We start from the raw sequence: 20,862 nt of genomic DNA on the forward strand, positions 1-20,862 counted from the left end.
TTATCCATTGTAGATGGTGAATAACTTCAACACTTGAAGTTAAAGTCCCAGCTATATTGCATAGTTTGTACACTTGAGGTCACTAGTGTCGCATATAAAAACCAAGATGCACAGGGAGGGAGCAGCCATTCCCTCACAGACCAGTATAAAAGGGCCATATAGCGTATATATTCTATCTTTTTTGGCGGGAAAATTAAAAAATTTTTAGAGGGAGGGTGTAGGATATATATATTGTAGTCCACAAATACAATCCTTCATCACAATTTATTATTCATGAAGTACATACAAATCAGTCAGCTGCTCACAAATATTTTCATCTTATTCCACTATTAATTACATTAAATTGCAAAAGCCTGCTTACATCACAGTACTGATGACATTCTGAAGGCTTGTAGTTGCACCATGTACACTGCAAACACCCAGCAGACGAAAATCTGGAAAGAACGAGTACAGAACTGTCAACCTAGAATGAAAATTTCACTTCTGCTCTCTGAAATTAGCACATGCATTCAAAGTTATTAATTGGGACTGTAAGCTATACAAAGCATTCCACTAAGGAGGAAAACTGCAGATTTTTTCTTTAACAATTACATACATTCAATACAGCACTTTATTTCCTAAACCTAGCTCTACTCAGCTTAGAAATTTGGTACCCAAATAAAAAAAACTGGCAAATACATTCTTTGTATCAGCAGTAGTGGTTTTTCTAGTTACTTATAAACAATGCTGTACATCTACTAGGTTATTTAGCATCAATGAAAATGGTGATAGTGAAATGGAGTTTGGCAAGATGAGGCTTCACCTTAAAGTTTCAAATCAGCAGCCATATCTATCACCTGAACTATGCTTTTATTTGATCTCACAGTAGAAACACACATGTACTTTTTTAATTTGGCTAGTACAAATACTACAATGAGTAGTCAAACAATACCATTATCGAAGTTTTGGAATGTTCTGTGGGATCCAAAACACAAAGAGCATAGAGATTAAAAAAAAAAACGTGAATAATGCATGGGTCATAATAGCCAAGTTTTAGATATTAATGTGCCAGATTCAAGGCAGGGAAAGGAAACACGAAGAGTAATATTCAGGGGCCATTTGGGGAAGAAGAAAGCATCCTTAAATTCTGATCCCAAGGCTGTAGACCATTACAAATTGATTTGGTTTGCCTATGATTATTATAAAAGAAATTTAAATTATGGTTTATTTAACGACACTCACAGCTGCCAAGGTTATATCAGCATCACCAATGTGCCAGAATTTTGTCCCACATGAGTTCTTTTACATCCCAGTAAATCTACTGACATGAGCCTCTTGCATTTAAGCACACTTAAATGCCATCAACCTGGGCCAGGATTGAACCCGCAACCTTGAGCACAGAAGGCCAGCACTATCATAAAAGATAATTATAATACCTAATAGCACACAAAGCTCATGCAGAATTCATAGCAACAACTCAAGTGTCTCACTGAATACGATACACATAATAAAACCTCATTTTGACATTCCCATTTATTAAGGAATGATTTAAAACATCCCAGAGGAACAATGTAATTGATTCCCACTTTGAGGAAAACCTCACTCCTAAGGAGTATATCTGAATGAATTTGCGAATAAATAACTAGTTATAGAATTTCGAGCCTATTTCAAACATTTGTGATCACACCAGTGTAGCTTAATTTTAATGAACAGCATAGCCCAGGTCATCTAGAAAGACATCCCAAGAAGGGAAATGTGCAAGTGAGAGCAATACATTTTGGGAAGGTTTTGGAACATATAGAAATACTGTTTTCATGGCACTTGATTTAAAGAGATAATGAGTAACTGGTCAATCAGACAGCCTTACTACTTTTAAAGATTTTGAAATGAAAATTAGATTTACTAATGTAGTACAAGTCACTTGCCAAATGAGGAAAGCACTACTATTTTGGAATGATAAATATACGACCATGACAAGAATGACATTACAACAAAGATCATGGTGCTTCTTGTGGTCCATGTCTTGGTCCTTATCATGAACCTAATTATGAGTCATATCCTTATCAGGCTCCTTGTTGGTTACGATCCATATCATGGTCGTGGTCCTTGTGATCCTTATCATAGTGCATGTCATCTTTATCATGGTCCTAGTCACCCTTGCTTTTATACGCGTCTTGGTTGCTACTGAGGTCGTTATTCCCTTTGTATTGGTTCTTCCTGTCTGCCATAGTCCATGTCACAATCTTTACTGTAGTGCTAGTCATTGCCCACATCATGATCCTCATTGTGGTCTTTGTCTTTGTCGCAGTCCTTACAATGGTCCTTGTTTTTCTTATGGTATTGGCCCATGCCATGATCCTTGTCCTCATCTTTGTCATGGTCCATGTCATGTTCCTCGTCTTTGTCATGGTCCTAATTGTGATCCTTTCTTAATTATGGTCGTTGTGAGTCTCATCATTGTGCTTGTCATGGTCCTAAACGTGAATCCTTTCTTAGTTATGGTCGTGATTCTCATCATTGTGCTCGTCATGGTTCATGTCATGTTCCTCATCTTTGTCATGGTCCTAATCATGGTCCTTTCTTAGTTATGGTCGTTGTGAGTCTCATCATTGTGCTTGTCAAGGTCCATGTCATGGTCCTAATCATGATCCTTTCTTAGTTATGGTCTTTGCTGTAATTCTCATCATTGTACTTTTCATGGTCCATGTCATGTTCCTCGTCATCCTTGTCTTTGTCATGGTTCTAATCGTGATGTTATGGTCGTTGCTGTGATTCTCATCATTGTGCTTGTCAAGGTCCATGTCATGTTCTCTGTCATCCTACCTAGTTTGTTATGGTCCTAATCGTGATCCTTTCTTAGTTATGATCGTTGTTGTGATTCTCATCATTGTGCTTGTCAAGGTCCATGTCATGTTCCTCGTCATCCTTGTCTTTGTCATGGTCCTAATCGTGATCCTTTCTTAGTTATGGTCGTTGTTGTGATTCTCATCACTGTGCTTGTCATGGTCCATGTCATGTTCCTCGTCATCCTTGTCTTTGTCATGGTCCTAATCGTGATCCTTTCTTAGTTAAGGTCATTGCTGTGATTCTCATCATTGTGTTTGTCATGGTCCTAATCGTGATCCTTTCTTAGTTATGGTCATTACTGTGATTCTCATCATTGTGCTTGTCATGGTCCTAATCATGATCCTTTCTTAGTTAAGGTCATTGCTGTGATTCTCACCATTGTGCTTGTCATGGTCCTAATCGTGATCCTTTCTTAGTTATGGTCATTGCTGTGATTTTCATCATTGTGCTTGTCTGGTCCATGTCATGTTCTTTATTGCAGTCCTTGTCCTACATTTGTCACTTCAAAATTATGTTTTCCACCTTTGACAAGTAACTTGTGTGTCACTATACCATCTACACTTTCATAAAAGAGCATGCACTTAACATAGGTCTATATCAGAAATGGACTTGATAATATTTTGCACTGGTGTGTACTGTGGAGTGGGAGTTAGATGAAAATACACTTCTATAGCCAGATATCTTCCTACATGGTTATGTCTACATACATCATTAGCTCAATTGAAAGTAAGCTTGTGGAAATGTTGTCCTGCTAATAATAAATTTAATGAGTATTAAGAATAAACTCGGCCCTCCCTAAAGTCAAAATCCCCTTAAAACACTCATTTGAGAGAAAAAATTATTGGTCCCATTAGACATTTGTTAAAATGAGGTTTTACTGTACTAGTAATAAGCAAAAAATCTAGCTCCACCCTTGACTCAGAGGCTTTACGTGTAATTAAAATTTTTGAGTCCATCAAAAATGAATGAGAATATTTTATTCACAAATCAATGAGATATAATGCCGTGATCGACCAACAGGCCCACAAATTTCCATTCACTCATGACCCAAATTGAACAGTGTAGCATCAAAATAGGGATACCAAAACAGAAGTTTATTTCCAGAGGAGGAGAAACCTCTCAGCCATAATATCACTGAATGTGCAGCTGGAAAAAAGCTGATGTATGTAAGGCAGACAGCCCTAACTGTAGTGTGCCTCGTTTTATCATGACAACGCTTTTTAGTTCTTCTAGCATTGATTATTGTATTATTTGTCTTTGTTTTATGAAAAATTTTAGATAAGGGCGCAAAAAGCCATAGTAGCTGACGCACCCTTTTTAAACCCCACTATCCTAACTGTAGTGCAAGTAACAACTCTGTGCCTCCAAGCATATGGATGGTAGGGTCTGGTAAAGTTTAAAAAAGAACAGTCTAAATCAGCTGTTCAAAAATGGGAACGAAGAAACAGAGCCCTGCTAGACTAGACTACAAGTAACCAGCACAGAAATCCATCTCCTCTGTTTCCTCTAAGCGACTTTATGAGAGATTAAAATTTTTAAACCTATCAAAACTGAATAGGAATATTTTAGTCACAAATCAGTGGGATATGAGACAATCAAGGAACGGCATGCATCCTACATTCACCCATGACCCACATTGGAAGCAGTAGTGTCAAAATTGAAACTTTCTCGCAGCCATAACACCACCCCATCAAATGTGCAACAGAAAGAAAGTTTGTGCGTGTAAGGTAGAGAGCCATAACTGAATTGCAACCCTGTAACTTCAACCATATGAATAATAGAACCTGGTAAATTTAAAAAAAAAAAGTCAAAATCGTCTGTTCACAGGAGTCTTCTTTTCGAAAATGGGAACAAAGGAACTGAGAGAAATTAAGCTACCCCGTTTCTTCCAGGAGACTATGTGGGATTAAAATTTTTGAGAATACCAGAAATGAATAGGCTAAAAACATTTAAATCACAAATCGCAGGATACAATGGCACAACCAAGGAACGGGGCACAGTTCTAGATTTACTCAACACACATCTGACACTATAACATAAAAATTGGAATTCTGAAAAGTTTGTTGTCTAATAAATAAATAAAATAAACCCCACCCAAGTCTGGTATGATTACAATTTTAAATATGACACCCATCAATATTTTATAACTATCTCATATGCATAATTGGCTCGTCGATACTGAAATACCAAAATCCGAACAGATTAGGAGTAACAGTTGCACTCAAGTGGGTGACATCAGGTATGCTTAGAAGTGTTTTTCTATGAAAATCTCGAAACAAACTTTCTGCAGCACCACAATACTTTCGCTCTTTGTATAATGGAAAATAGAAAGTAGCTCACTGTTAAATGACAATCATGGATATCACAGTATCTTAATATTTCGAACAAAAACACTTGCCTCTGTTGCTGTAATTTGTGAAGACCTCCATTCCAAATCTCGACCAGTTGACATCCCTTCTCTCCTGGGCAGGAACAATGATCATTTTTCTTCTTGCTGCAAAAATAAAAGTTTCTGATTACACCAGTCAGAACAATGTAAATATTATTACAGCACTGTACTCTATACTAAACATCAGACATATAAGAAGAGAGGAACTGATACGATAGTAGAGGAGGTATTATAATATGGTCTGAAAGTGGAGTATAGAACAGGATTACGTGCACTTCGGCCCATTGACATGGAATGACTCATTCTCCTACCTAGGTGAGAAATAGGGTTGCCAACTCTCCCGTATTTGCCCCTAAGTTTTAACAGTCTCCGGGCTCCCATAGTATTCTTCTCTTCTAGCATTTTTCTCCCTTATTTTTACATAATGTAAAATTTTTTTTATTCTAAACATTTGATTTTGCCGTGAATGATGATTTATATGATGAATTTTGTTGTTCAAGAGATTCATTAAAATGTGCAGTGTTTATAGAAAGTAATGCTTGCCAGAAATGAGTTTTAGTGCTCTCAGGTTTAAAATCAAACCATGTTAATGTTATAAATTTGAAGAAATTGACCAGTTTTGTTCTATGCATACCAAGCAGTAATGCCCATACAAAGAGGGTGTTTCATCTCATGAACAATTGGACACATGTTCGAAACAGGAGCACAACACATTTAACCAAATCAGAGCTGCAAACTGTAGTCGACTTCAACTATTACGCGAGACAAAATCTGCATCAAAATACTCCTAATTTAAGCCTAGCTGCCGAAGAGTAGAATAAAGTTGTTTTTAGTAACTGAACCGAATAATTTGTCTATTCTCTATGTGAAATTTTGTCGATTCCTTAGTCTCCCATATTTTCTTCGAAAAAGTTGGCAACCCTAGTGAGAAATTACCGATAATTTTGGTCACTAGATCCTTACGGACATTGTAAATATAAGACAGGACTCCAGCAGGTTCAATCCCTTCTTAGTTTGTATCACTGATACACTGCTGAATTTCCTACCTTAACCTTTAGCTGATCTTACAAAGAAAGATAACACACTCAGATGGAATGAACCCCAACAAATTATGCAAGACATTAGCTGGCCATAGACACAGATATATGTAGGCAGAAATGATCGTAACAATAGTACTCACAAGTAAAATCATTGCAATTTTCTTACTCATCATTTATAAACCCATGTTCTAAATCGACACTTTTACTTACAGATTTACTCATCCAATGAAAATGTATCATGGACTGTGAATGCAGATTTCCTCATTACAATGGAATGGTTCATGGATAGGTGTAACTTCTAAATATTCGAAAGCCATATCCAATATGTTATGTACGACTATAAAATAATGAAGTTTCTAAGTTCAAAACAAAACCTTGGCATTGTTAGTGGTTTGTAGTATTTAGAATTACCCGGCGAAAATGTTCATTTGTGGCAGAAGAAATGGCTAACTTAGAGAGAAGTATGGTTACTTGATATTACTAATAGAGCTGAAGCAAAATCACCTATAAATGGAATCTAACAACTTCAATGAATTGTTACATTTTTGGGAGCATACATAAAGAAACAAGACTCCGATGTGTCTCAAGTATTTCCCCAGAAGAAATAGTGCATTAGCTAAACTAAAACTGACTGTACTTACGAAGATTTAAAATTTAGTACTGGCATAACTGCACAACTACTGGGATACATTATTATTCCAGAAACATTCAGAATATTATCTGAAGTTTTCAAAAAGGATTATTTAAAGATAAAGATCATTTCACAAACAGAATTTTATTAACACTCAAGTTTCTGTTATGAATAGCAGCACAAGAGTATGCTGGTTGCCTAAAAAATGTAGAGTTGCTTTATTATCGCGAATCCTCGTGTTCAGACTTGTCCCAATCTTATGACCTTATAGCTTGGACTCATGAAAAATGATTAAATTATGTTTTATTTAAAGATGCTCGCAAGTGCCGAGATTATATCAACGTCATCAGTGTGCCAGAATTTTGTCCTGCAGGAGTTCTTTTACATGCTAGCAAATCTACTGACGAGCCTGTCGCATTTAAGCACACTTAAATTCCATCGACCTGGGCCAGGATCAAACACGCAACCTCGAGCACAGAAGGCCAGCACTATATCAACTACACTACTCAGGCCAACTCGGCTCATGAAGATTCACAAAGTTTTACTTGTAGTTTTTAATGTGATCATATCTGTGCATCTATGGACAACTATTGCCAACCTCTTTGCAACAAGACTATTCTAATGTACAGCTGTCAAAAAAAAAAAGTGGCCGCACTCGTGAACAGCGAATATTTTCAAAGTCCACTTCGGGTCGCGGCGATGTTACACGATGCATGTCCTTGTACAAGCAGTTCCCGAACTATGAAAGTGTTCCATGTCTGCGCCTCGTAGGCCAGCGGTAGAGTGCTTGTTTAATGATTCAAAGGTTGTGGGTTCGGGCCTTCTTCAAGTTTTCATTTTATTTTTTAATCGTTCTTTAGCGATGTAAATGCTATTCAAATTATCATTTATATTCAGTTATCGTTCTTTATGGATATCACGTTATTTATATTTTGTTATCGTTCTTTAGAGATATGAATAAAATTCAAGTCATCATTTGTATTCTGTTATCGTTTTATAACGATATGAATAATAATTATTATTATTGTATCTCCAATGGTGGTTAGCCCTATTTTACATATGTATGTTAGGGCTATAGTTTCATACACAAAAAAGATAAGCATAAAGAGAAATAGAAAAGAAAATTAAATTAGCTTACGCGATGTAAACAAAACATAAACAAACCGTAAATTAGGCATTGCGATTGCAAAATAAATATCAGGTATCAATTTGAAACATACAAAAACATTAACACACATACGTAACATTTCTATAACACAAATATGCAGCTTTCCGTACCATACATCATAAATTAATACACAATAGTCACACAAACACAATCAAACTATAATTACAAAATTGCGACGACATCAAGCATCACATAACTGACTCACATACATAACAAATCAAGCATCCGTTACAACACATACACTTCAACATAGTAACCACACTTTTAAAAGTTACAAATTTGGCTCCAAGAAGAATAAATAGGACACTGTTACTAATTATTATTCTTCTACAATTTCTTAAATACATTTGTAATAAATCAGTGAAATTCCGATATGAATAATATTCACGTTTTTTATATTGTTATCGTTCTTTAGCGATATAGATAATATTCAAGTTATCATTTATATTCTGTTTTCCTTCATTAGCATTATAAAATAATATTCAAGTTATTTATATTGTTATTGTTCTTTCGCAATATAAATAATCTGTATTTTATGTAAGTAATTATTATAACACAAATAACCATCTTTCTTTGTAAAATAGGTTATTTTATTTAGATAATTAAATAAGTATTATATAATATCTTATATTAATTAAACAAACCGATATTTATCATTTATATTCTGTTATCGTTCTTTAGTGATACTGTATATATAATATTCAAGTTATTTATATTGTAATCGTTCTTTAGCGATATAAATAACATAAATTTAATATTAGGTTTGGAAAAATCCAGTTGCATAATACTGGTATTAGTTCTTCTTTTTGTATTTTTACATTATACTATCTTGAACCACAATAAAATGAAAAGGAGTAACGAGGAATTGAACCTGAGACGTTGACATCTAAATTTCGACGTTCGTCCGCTGAGCTATGAGGGCAAAAGTGTGGAAACATTTTCGGAAAAATTGACCCAATCACACTCTAAGATTTCCTGATGATTCGTAGAAGCTAGTCCAGGATGCGGGGGGGCAAAGGCTAATTGAGATTTCCCGGTCTCTGATCGGGTCAAACATCCTGATAGAATTAATATTTAACCCTTGCCGTGACTTTCGGTGAAGTCCGGAGGGCCCAATTAGTCAAATCCACTCTCCTTATCTCCATGCTTGGGTCCCCTGGAATTTAATAAGATGCGAAAGAGATAGTGATATGCGGAAAGCAACGGGATGTTACCGCATTTAGGCCTATCCTTCCCAAGAAAAACTGCAAACATGAACAAAGGAAGCTTTTAATAGAAGAAGGAGGATATTCTGCGGACCTCTGGAAAAAAGAACTAAGGAAGAGACTAGTGAAGTGCTTTGTGTGGAGTGTGGCATTGTATGGGGAAGGAACATGGACATTACGACGAAATGAAGAGAAACGAATTGAAGCATTTGAAATGTGGATGTAGTGAAGAACGGTGCGTGTGAAGTGGACAGACAGAATAAGAAATAAAATTGTGTTTGAAAAAGTGAGTGAAGAAAGAATGATGCTGAAACTGATTAGAAAGAGAAAAAGGAATTGGTTGGATCTCTGGCTGAAAAGAATAATAGACGACATTAGGATATGTGGATCATATGCGGAGACTAAGAGGAAGGCAGAAAATAGGAAAGATTGGAGATTGCTGGGTTTGCAATGAAAGACCTGCCCATGGACAGAACACTTATGTATATGGGTATGTTCAGAATGCCTGGAATATCGTGTCTAAGAACAGTTGCTATTTGCAAAGACTAGTCGATTCCATGCCCACTCGACTGCAAGATGATCGAGATAAGAGGAAGATAGACTAAATATTGAATTGTGGCTTTTTGTTTTGTTTTTTGAACGCTTAATTGTTTGAATGTTTTAAGGCCGACGCCAGTAAATTTGAATAATTTCAAGGGAAAAATTGTTCCGGGGCCGGGTATCGATCCCGGGACCTCTGGTTGAACGTACCAGCGCTCTACCACTGAGCTACCTGGGAACTCCACCCGACACCGTCTCAACTTTTCCCTTTATATCCACACAACTCGCGTGGGCTGACGAAACGCCAGAGACCCACAACGAGTGCACACAATCTCTGTGTGACTTGGAATTGTGTAGAGGTCCCGGGATCGATACCCAGCCCCGGAACAATTTTTTCCCTTGAAATTATTCAAATCTGCTTTACAGGGAGCTTCACCTGAAAGACGATTTGCACGCGCCAGTAAATTTGTTTTGTTTATGCCACGAAAGATATTTTTATTGAGAATAAAATCTTTTTTCTTTCCATTTGCAGCCACAATATCATAATGATAAAGTCATGGCATAATATATTAATGAACCAGATGTTAATTACTAAAATAATCGTAAAAGAGAAAGGAGCCATTATGTATAGTTTGTCTCTCTCAAAAACATAACAAAAAAGAACATAAAAAGCACGAGGTTGTAGTCGAACGCAGGACCTCATGAATAAAAGGCCTGAACGCTACCATTATGCTATCGAATCACAGAGAGAATACTTCACTTATAACTGTGACGTGGTCCAACATATAACATCGCCTGTCTCCGAATTATAGCGAAGATACCCGAAGGGAACATTGTTTCAGGAAAGCAGCCACTTTTTCTTTTGACAGCTGTACACTGATTTTAAGCACCTTTTCATACTAGTAACAGGTACATGACACACAGCACACTACAGTTTAGAAGCCATCTTATAAAAAAATATAAAAAATAGGCGATTCCATTGTATATGCATCCAGACTTCTTACCAGAGCACAAACTATTCTACCATGGAGAGAGTACTATTATAATTGCAAGTTTATAGGCTGTGTAACCATTTCCGGTGTCATCTATATAGTCATAAATTCATAGTTATAACAGTAGGAACTAAATCTAATAGTAATCGTGGTTACAAGTAGATGAGAATTAGAATAAGATAGGAATAGTACGATAGTAAGGAATGTGAATTCTAGAGAGTAATAAGTGAAAATGAAGAGAGAAAGACTAATACAGAGCATGTGTTCGATCACTATTATGTCAATGTATAATGTTTGTAAATAGAGTAAGAAAGGGACTGCTGGGCTGAATACAAAAAAGAGAAGGGCCAGCAGGACTGAATATGTTGAGTGAAATATATATTGATGGTAAAGTTTTCATACTCTTGATTTGCAATAATTAAAAAGGATTATAATCATAATGAATATAGTACTGTATATACCATAATCTATTCAATAGTCTGTAATAAATGAGATCATAGTAAGTAATGAATTGATACGATCGTTATTCAAGCCCAATAATTAACAACAGGTCCCTAACAGAAACAACAACCAAATTTCTTGGCTTACAAATCGATAATGTGTTAAACTAGAAAAATCATATTAAAGAAATTACCCCCAAACTAAATTCATACTTCCACTCGCTAATGAGTTTTGAAATAATATTATGGGGAAATTCTACGAATAGTAACTGAATGGCAGTAAAAATTTTTAATAGCCTTCCTGTTGATATAAAAAATCAAATTCAAAACATAAGATTTAGGGTCAAATTAAAGAAATACCTAATTCCTCACGCCTTCTATTCTGTAGGTGAATTTACGACATTCAACAACGCTTCATGAATATTTCTGTTTTGTATTGAGTATCGATACTAAACCTTTGTGTTGCACTAGTAAACTATACTCAAACTCTTCTGTATATATTTCAACTAGACTGACTATAATTAAGACTTTATATTATTATTATTTTTTTTTTTTTAAGCTGTGAAGCAGTGTACAAATATCATGGAATGTAAATAAATGCAATACAATACATGCACCTGTGATTAAACTTAATACAGTGATGCCAACTGCGTAACTATCTATTAAAAATAGTAAAATCAATAACTACAGACAGAAAAACTCTGTCGATGTTGGTAAGTAAAATATGAGCAAAAACAAAATCCAATATAATTGAAAAAAAATAATAATAATAAGCTGCACAAAACACGCAGACGTGCAAATTACACACGCAAATAAAGTAGTATACAGCTAATAATCCGGACAGAACTATATTACAATAGCATTAAAATTCACCTGAAAAGAACTCTGAAGGAAGTCCACTAGAATGAACTAGTCATGAGGATACAGAGACACACCATAATGAAGATTCCTGATGGTCAAGATGTCTGTTGCAGCATTCCGAATCACCACCAGACATGACTATGGAGAAGCACCTATGTTGTACTGGAATTCGACCTGCACCATACTGCCTCTGTGTGATCTACAAGTAGAAATAGACAGAGAATATCTATAACAATGTCCATTCTTGAAGTCCACTCTGAGAAAGTGATTGCTATTGGCAAGCTAGAGATCTAATGGAACATAGGTATAAAAATATCAATAACCTAGGTCATTAGAAAGAGAAAAACTTTTTCTAGTTTGTACTCTGAATATACAAAGTCTCTCCACAATGAAACCAAGTGGAGCGAGTAACAGACTCTCACAACTGCAACTCTGTTCATAGCACAGATTCCCACTTTCAAACAAAATTCCCGTTATCCTTAGCCAAATTCTCTAAATGATTGCAATTTAGAAATTATTGGTATCGGACCTGCAAATATTTAAAATTAATAAATAATAAAGTGTTTAGAATTCTCGTGTTTAGAATGTCTAAGAATCGTGCAAGCTACTCTCCTTCCAATATTTTTTATGTTTGCAATTTAGAAATTAACGGATTTGCAAATAATTATTTTAAATAATAGGTAAATTAATATGGTAAATAAAGTTACTCACTATAGTTCCAACAGATACTGGAATTGCTTTCCTTGCTGTTCAAGACAGAGTTCAACTTGTTTGCAAACACTTTACATGGCTTGATTAAATTTAATGCTGACCAAATGCATGAATTTTGATAATTAATATAGCCAGAGAGATGAAACCATGTCTCATCAGTGAAAAAAGTTATGTTCAAAACTTCAAGTCAGCGTTGATCGATGAATCTCTGAAACCACTTGCAGTATAGCAGTCTCTCTTCACAATCATAGTCTTAATTCATGAGCCACTAAATTTGCATGGATGTAAGTTAAGTATTTTTGTTACTGTCTTATGTGTTGTCCGCAAAGATATATTTGTCTTCTGAGCTAATTTATCACGCATTTATAGGTTAACAACTGGCAAAACTCCGTTGTAGGAGGACCGCTGTGCTGGAGACAGAGTTTCCCCTACATTAATCTGAACCATTGTCCCTACTGACTGACAAGTCATCTGATGCATCACTGCTACCAGTGCACACTACTATTGGCTGACAATTAGAAAGGAGGACGTGAATAGTTTACTGTGTCACTCTTTAAGATTGACACATGCGCAGACCAAGTTTTCTAAGTTGTTCCCCTATGGTAGGGTTATGCAGCACCATATCTGGTAATATGTCAAGTTTTTCCTCAGCTAAAATCGTAGACATACCACTTCTTGCAGTATTGTCAAATGAACCAATTTCTCAAAGTTTCTCTATCAAGTCTTGTACAAAGTATCATGAATTGGACAAGTTGAATTATGAAAAGTTACTAAAATTTCAATTCTTCGATAGCACTGTCACTATCAAGAATCATTCACTTGTCAGAGCTAAATCTGATACTAAACTCAATCTTTTCATACTATCGCATTTTATCCTACTGTTTGGAAGGCCATGCTAACTACAGAATGTCGTACCAACTTTTAACTAACTACCTGCTGTTGCTAGGCGAACTATCCCACTTGCATCACTGCGGAGAGATTGTGTATGCACACAGTACAGTACAATGACGAACAAGAATAATGAGCATGTTGATTCTACGTGTGGCAAAAGTGAAACTTCCTGAGTTATAAATGTGTAGTAATCTTCTTAAATCTTCATGCAATGAGACGATAAATTGGTGTTAAATTTAACACTTTTATACTCGATACTTTTCAGAATTTAAAAATGATAACTAAAGTGATATGTAAAAATTAAGGATACAAAACCAAACTATGGTCTGCCCAAAACTAATTCCGACCTGAAAAATGGCGCCTTTAGCATGTTACCATGACAACCGTTCAAATCAACCAATCACGAGAGACGCGTAACAATGGTAACGGGATGGTATTGCTGTGTCTATGTCTACAAGTTGCACGTGAATACCACGGCCTAGTGATGAATACAATGCCCGGAATTACTTTGAATTGGTTGGTTAGTGCGGTGCTTTGTGTGAATTAAAAATATTATTTAGTTGTATTATTGTTTTAGTGTATCAATAATTATTGTGTTTAAATTATATTACATGTATTATCTTCATTGTCATTGGTGGAGTGTGCGACTAGCGTGCATTTTCTAGTTTCTGCGAGATTTTCTAAACATGTGACTTATGCAATGTCGGAAGGAAGAAAAGGCAGGCGGAGAACAAAGAATTTTGGACAAAGTGCCCAGTTAAAGGGTCAAGCGCGAGAGATGGTGTGCAATGTAAGAGAGTATTTTGAGAGGGAAGAAAATAATGGTGGGCCTCTTTTACCGTTGGCGCAAGTCGTAATGAGAATTGCTGCTTCTGTTTAAATTAATAAGAGCACTGTTATCGGTACTGGAAAAGAAAAATGCTATAGGCCTAATAATAATAATAGACTAATAATAATAATAATAATAATAATAATAATAATAATAATAATAATGTACACTAATTTTAATGCCTAATGTTCAACAAATTGGTTAGTAATGTATACGTTCATGTCAGCAGTTCGTTACTGCACTCTATCGGCAGCGCGCTTGCTTACACGAAAAATGGGCAACATGACAACACTGCTCCCCCTTCTCGTAAGCTGTCAAGTCGGAAGTAATTTCGGTCAAGGTATAACTTTATATTTTCTTTTCAAGTATTGATGAAAACTTTTGATTGAAAATCTATATGGTGGGTGAACTGTGATTTAATTCTAAATCACTGCAGAAGAAAGGTTAGAAAATGCCTTTTTCCTTCAGCCTTCGATCTCACCTTGCACACATTCGAATCTACTTTTTTTTCTTTTTTTTTTTACTCAAATTTCAGAGATTCACTTCCATGATTTCTTTGACGCCATGCTCTTGTTCGTTCAGCCCTTGATTGTGGCATATTTCTAGCAAAAAGCTTCTCAAAAATGTAATTTCACTCACTGGTTCTACTGTATAACATCACAACACTGCACAGGAGAAGCATTGTCCGGCAGCAGCCCCACTCCCACTAATTTATGCATTAATTTGTGGAAAATGGCAAACAACTTTATTTTACAAGATAACATAGCAATGTACACAATCCTGTAGCAACCAAAACTCTTAAAAAGTCCGTCACAGAATTTTGTTTTACAATAAGTTTTGGGGATTCTATATCAGATGGCCATATGGTATTTTGGATGAAAAAAAAAAATAATAAAAGCCACTATTAAGATTTACAGAGTAAAAGGTTTTTGTTCTATTTACAAGAATAGGTTAAAATAGAAAAAAACTGACAGTGCGATGTAAACTACATGTCACTTCGCTATTCTCTCATCTACCCACTCTAAGCTTGCCTGTCACAGTCCTCACCTCCCATCACTTATCTATCTCCTTATCTAATCTAACTCTAATCTTGTCACAGCCCTAGGCAGCTTTCTGTTACTTAGCTATTGGTGCATGTACCCACATCATGCAGAATACCCAATGTTTCACTTCAAAATTATATAATATATGAAGAGCTCCTGAATCTCACCTGTGCAGCCTTGGCAGAGTGAGCAGCATCAGCAGCATCCTCACGTGTTCGTCACTCAGGCACACCTACGTGCTTGTCACCAACAGCAAGCACACTCGAGACTTGCTGCATCATGGGTGTATGCCTAGTGCTGTCATGTCAGCTGTGTCAAGTCACTTCCTCAGGCAGCAGTAGCAGCGCGCTGTGCAGACGTGATGTGCCATGGAAACTGCGAAGAACTCTCCTTCACAGCTACACCTGACATTCTTGTAGAGCTGTGGTGGAGCATCTTTCAGTGCATGCTGAAATCGCTCTTATTGTCCTGCAAAAGTTCGAACAATAATGAATACAGTTAGCATACAGTCCCATAAATCCATAAGTTTTTAAATTGGTGTGCCATATGTCATAAATGAAGGGTTCAGAGCCATAGCAGGCCAAGCGCCATTTATTAAAAATGGAGAAAGCAAGGGTTAAAGTTAGGTAAATACCATAATTTAATGAAGATTGACATAGGTATCATTTAATTTTAATGTGCACATTTTATCTTACTTGCTATATCATCATCATCCTTCACAAATTAGGGCTCTGTAGACCTGTTTCAGCCCCATCTAGCAGTCTTCTAAAAGGTCTTCCTAGTCGACGATGTCCTCTAGGTTTATACTCCATCATAATTTTTGGGATTCTTGAATTTTCCATTCTTCTTACATGATCTAGCCAATTGAATTTGTATCTGCTGATTTTTTCTTCTACTGATTCTACTTCTAATTGTTCTAAAATTTCTTCATTCCTTTTTCGGTCTAAAAGAGTATATCCTGCTATCCTCCTGAAAAATTTCATTTCCGTTGCTTTGATTCTGTTCATGTCTTTTTTCTTTAATATCCAAATCTCGCTTCTGTATAAAAGGGTGGGCAATGCTAGTGTATTATATATTTTTATTCTTGTAGATTTTTGTACTAATTTAGCTTTTAATGTATTGTTTATTATTCCTTGAATTTGTATAAATTTGGTAATTTTCTTGTTCACATCTTTTTCATTTTGATAAGATATTTCACAACCCATATAATTGAAATTTTGTACTTGTTCGAGGCATTGGTTATTGTGCATTATCTTACTTCTGACTGGGTCTTGTCCTAAAACTGCCATTACTTTTGATTTTTGTGCTGAAATTTCCATCCCAAAATCTTTTAATATTTTATTTAATGTATATAATCCTCTTTGTAAATTATCTTCTGAATTGGAAATTATGACTTGATCATCGGCATAGAGTAAGGTATTTAATGTTAGAGCACTGGTTATTTTGATTCCTGATGTGTAGATTTGGTTCCATTTTAAAATAATTTCATTTATATAAATATTAAATAAAGTTGGTGATAGTGGACAACCTTGTCGAACTCCATTATTAACTAATTTTCTTTCGGATATACAGTTATTTGTTTTGACACTTATTTTGCTATCTGTATAGATTTCTATTATATTTTGTAATAGCAAATTTGGAATATTTTTATCTTGTAATATGTCGAATAAAAGGTCTCTTCGGACTTTATCAAAAGCTTTCACAAAGTCAATAAAAGCTATATGGGTTTCTAAATTAAATTCTCTTCTTTTTTCTAACAATAGTTTGATAGTAAATAATGGATCTACACATGATCTTCCTTTTCTAAAGCCATTCTGACACTCCAGAAGGAGTGTATATGTTTCGTTAAATTATGGTAATCACTTAATTTTAACTCTCGTTTTATCCATTTTTAATAAATGGCGCTTGGCCCACTATAGCCCTGAACCCTTCAAATAGAGTTCTGATGTTCACGACCTAAAGCAGACACGTACGTAAGCAAATATTGTATTTGTGAAACTTTATGTAGTTGAAAATTACATAATATGTACCAGGGAGCATTAACAGGTGTGTGAAGAATCTTGTTTTACAGAATTTGTCACAGTCCTCACTTATCTACCCCCTTATCTAATCTACTCGCAACTCTAACTTGTCACAGCCCTAGGCAGCTTTCTGCTACTTAGCTATCGGTGCATGTACCCACATCATGCATATCAGAGTACCCAATGTTTCACTTCAAAATAGTATAATGTATGAAGAGCTTCTGAATCTCACCTGTGCAGCCTTGGCAGAGTGAGCAGCATCCTCATGTGGTCGTCACCCAGGCACACCTACGTGCTTGTCACCAACACCAAGCACTCTCGAGACTTGCTGCATCATGGGCGGGCATGTCAGCTGTGTCAAGTTGCTTCCTCAGGCAGCAGTAGCAGAGCGCTGTGCAGATATGATGTGCCATGGAAACTTCGAAGAACTCTCCTTCACAGCTACACCTGACGTTCTTGTAGAGCTGTCGTGAAGCATCTTTTGGTGCACGCTGAAATCACTCTCATTGTCCTGCAAAAGTTTGAATAAAAATGAATACAGTTAGCATACAGTCCCATAAATCCATAAGTTTTCAAACTGGTGTGCCATATATCATAAATGAAAAATTCAGAGCCAATGCAGGCCAAGCGTCATTTATTAAAAACGGAGAAAGCAAGAGTTAAAGTTAAGTATATACAATAATTTAATGAAGATTGACATAGGTATCATTTAATTTTAATGTGCACACTTTATCTTACTTGTTATATGTTTCGTTAAATTATGATAATCAATTAATAAATGGCGCTTGGCCCACTATGGCTCTGAATCCTTCAAATACAATTCTGATATTCACGACCTAAAACAGACACATACACAAGCAAATATCGTATTTGTGGAACTTTATGTAGTTGAAAATTATTTATGTACCAGGAAGCGTTAACAGGTGTGTGGAGAATCTTGTTTAACAGAATTTGTATTTTAGAAATATGAGTACGAGCTACACCTCCCCATATGGGACAACAAGTTAACACTGGGCGAATTAGGGATGTAGCCTGTTTGTTGGTTTTTAGTTTTTTCTACTTTCGTTAAAGAAGTTGTTAGTAAATCCTTGAAGTTATCAATATATCTCTATAAAATCATCTTCATTCCACTTCCTAAACTACTTCTCCAAAATACATTTCTTGAGATTTCTTTACTGCAACTGTTATACTGATCGCTTTTTACAGCAACCTCTTCCTCTCAGCCAGACTTTAGTTGAATAATATGGTGGCTAGTTAAGAAATTGTATGTTGGAAATGCCATGTTTGTGCAATTTTTATAAGCAGAAAATGTCAAACCAGCGGAAATCTACAGGCAAATGTCACAGGTGTACAGCAAACGATGTCACTATGACAGATGTATACCTGGGTAGAGAAATTAGAAAATGAAGAGACAAGTACAGAAGATGCAAAAAGATTGGGCCATCCTATGATTGTTGTGAGACGGAGGAAATTTTGAATGCAATTGAATCTGTCGTATGTGAGAATCGTCACATCATAATTCGTGAAAGAAACACAAATGTGTGTATCAATATTGGTTCAGACCAGCACATAATCCACGATTAGCTTGGTTTTCGGTAAACTGCCATCAAGTGGACCCCATCAGACCAACAAAAGAAATAAAAACTCGCTGTGTGAATGTCTGCAACCAACTCCTGCAACATTATCAAGATGAAGATGGTTATCTCAGCAGAATTATCAAAGGGATAAGTCATGGATACATTACTATTGCCCAAAAATAAAACGAGCCAGTGTGGATCATCCTAGTTCACCAAGACCTAAGAAAGTCTGTTGTTAGCAGTCAGACACCAAAATGATGATTACTGTGTTTTGGGGCAAGCAACGTATAGCTGTTGAACACTGTATGAATAGATATGAGTCTGCCAACAATGAATCATATTGAAATTTATTACAGAAGACTCTGAAGCTTTCAATTTGATGCAAGCATCCAGGATTGGCCAAGAGTAGAATATTATTGCAACATGATAATACCAGACCCATACTGCTGCTGCAACATTCAGAAAATAATGGATTTCCACATGGAGATAGTTTCACACCCAACTTATTCGCCAGACCTAGTTCCAGTGATTATAGTCTCTTTGGACTACTAAAAGAAGTACTTTCTGGGCACAATTTCCAGTTCAGTGAGATGTTCAACATGCATCCCACCACTGGATGCAAAATCAATCTCAATCAGTGTATTGCGAATCTCACCAGACCGGTGGACAACAATGACGTCACACTGCAGCGAAATAGGAACAAAACTGCTGGAAGATTCAATGGCTATCATGGCGGCTGTACAAGTTATCTGTGCTACGCTAGCAAAATTTTGCGAAATTTCCATACAGCCATCTCGTTCAAAGAAAAGAGAGCATAAACAATTTATTTCTTGAACCGGTAGTAGTAACTGGTCCGTTGACATGTCCGCTCATAAGCCATTAACATATTGTTTTTACGTTGTGCTCATTACAAACAATACAACAGAACACACCGCCATGACACAACAGTGCACGATGTCATTCGTCTGCTAATTCCCGCCCTATACAAGAACCAATCAGATTCAATGATGGCGACTGATGGAGACTGCCACCACTTCTGCAAGCTGATGGCACAGGTGCGACACCGGTGGAGCGTCAGTGACTCCATCGGTAAAATTTGGAACACCGTGATGACATCAGATTGCTGAGCGCTGAGATTCAGAATATGCTCAATAGTTTTTAAAATCAAGACAATGGTAGTTTGGTTTCATGGCAGCAGAGGTGTATCAGCAGACAAGTGCACTATGCTGAAGACTAATAATAGTTTGCAAGATTACGAGCCAATGTAAAACATGGCATTCAGATATGAGTTATTTGTTTGCTTGCTCCTTAATTCTCATGTGCGCAAAGGAAATCTTTTTACTCAGCCAGAAGTGCAAGAAATGTCTACCAATCAAATGAGCGAATTTGTATTTTTGGTCCAGGGAAATAGTTTTTTGTTTACGAAAACAGGACGACTATTTTCCATGGACCGAAAAAAAAATTAAAAATAAAAATGGAGTAAAAATTAGTGGCCTACACCAGAGTATGTGCTGCTTCTCTTTCAGGCTGCAATGCCTAACATAGTGATGACCTACTGTATTAAATACCGTAAATAAATTTTAATTTGAAAAGTACAAACATGTCAGTAAGTCGCAATACGATCGATTAATTAACTCTTAAATCGACACCATACCAAGACAAATTACATTTAAAAAAATTCGCTCCTTCGGACTCTGA

The 20,862-nt window shown here is 36.0% G+C and overlaps 1 long non-coding RNA gene across 1 annotated transcript; it reads right to left on the reverse strand.

Moving 5' to 3' along the window:
* Nucleotides 1-245: 245 nt before the first annotated feature.
* LOC138714929 (uncharacterized) lies at nt 246-18,033 on the reverse strand. The gene is made up of 5 exons (XR_011336121.1): nt 17,820-18,033; nt 15,734-16,034; nt 12,105-12,291; nt 5,225-5,320; nt 246-434 (listed from the first exon to the last, which is right to left on the reverse strand). It is a non-coding gene; the product is annotated as an uncharacterized lncRNA (long non-coding RNA).
* Between the last annotated feature and the right edge of the window lie 2,829 nt (nt 18,034-20,862).

Source organism: Periplaneta americana, chromosome 15 (genome assembly GCF_040183065.1).
Source record: "Periplaneta americana isolate PAMFEO1 chromosome 15, P.americana_PAMFEO1_priV1, whole genome shotgun sequence".
NCBI lineage: Eukaryota > Metazoa > Arthropoda > Insecta > Blattodea > Blattidae > Periplaneta > Periplaneta americana.